Genomic DNA, 1,300 nt, shown 5'->3' with positions numbered 1-1,300 from the left:
TTGGAGGAGGCAGGAGCTGAAGGGTTTGCATTTTTTTGCCTGTGGAATACAGTTTATTTAGAGCAGAAAGATGGAGAGGGGCAGCAGGCTGCCTGCGTGTCCCGTGTGGCCCTGAAATGCCACCCTATGGGCTATGCATGTGCTGGGTGTCCCCGTGGGTGCTGCAGATGGTGGCACCAGGGTGCAAGGCAGCAGGGAGGTTGGGTGCCAGGAATCCTTCGTGCAGCTGGGGCCCTCCTGCCCTGCTGTGACGCAGCAGCTGGACAGGGAGTTCAGGGGCTCCGCTCACTTCTCTCCCTCTGGATTTTCCCCGTGTAGGCAGTGCCAGCCCATGGTTTCCCCAAGTGTCACAGCCTCTGAGTGCAATCACAGCCTGTGGTGTCCCCAGCTACAATCACAGTTTATGGGTGTCCCCAACTGCAATCACAGTTTATGGGTGTCCCCAGCTGCAATCACAGCACAAGAGTGTCCCCAAGATTTCACTGCCTGCCCATGAGTGTCCCCAAGTGCTGTGCCAGCACCTGATGTGCCCCCAAGACAACACCAGTAAGCAGGGTCCTTCAGTCCCCAGGGTGCAGTGACAGGGCATGGGGTGAGCCTGGCGCAGTGCCACCTGTGCAGTGTCCTCTGGCACTGGGAACAGCTCTGGGACAGTGCAGAGGCAGGTCTCAAGCCCTTGGGGTGGATGGCTGGTGGTGGCCCTGAGTCACAGCACACTGCCAGCACATGCAGTCCCCAACTGAAGGGCCAGACATGGTGTGTCTTCCACAGTGGTGAGAGGCCACAGGGGTCCCCCCAGCCCAGCACCACTGTGGAAGTGCCACCAGAAGTGCCCTCACCACCGTGCTCCAGGGCGACCCTAGCACAGTGCTGCTGGGGTGTCCCTTGTGCAACAGCCATGGGGTGTCTCTAGCACGATGCCACCAGGGTACCCCTAGTGCTGTGCCACCGTTGTGCCCCTCTCGTGTTGCCAATGGAGTACTCCTCTCCTGGTGTGTCCCCCACACAGGGATGTCCCTCACCCAGTGCCACCGGGGTACCCCTAGAGCATTGCCCCAGGATGCCTCTGATGCCACCGGGGTACCCCTAACACAGAGCCACCGGGGTACCCCTAGAGCATTGCCCCGGGATGCCTCTGATGCCACCGGGGTACTCCTAACAAACAGAGCCACCCGGGGTACTTCCAGCGCGGCGCTCCGGGGTGCCCCCCGCCCGGTGCCCCCGTGAATGCCGCCTTCCCCTCCCTCCCCCCGCCCCGCACGGTGCACCGGCCGGTGGGAAAGCCTGTCCCTAAAAGGAG

Source organism: Chaetura pelagica, unplaced genomic scaffold, assembly GCF_000747805.2.
Source record: "Chaetura pelagica isolate M959 unplaced genomic scaffold, ChaPel_1.0 scaffold31, whole genome shotgun sequence".
NCBI lineage: Eukaryota > Metazoa > Chordata > Aves > Apodiformes > Apodidae > Chaetura > Chaetura pelagica.
The sequence above is the reverse complement of the archived record's forward strand: the minus strand, read 5'-3'. Positions refer to the sequence as shown.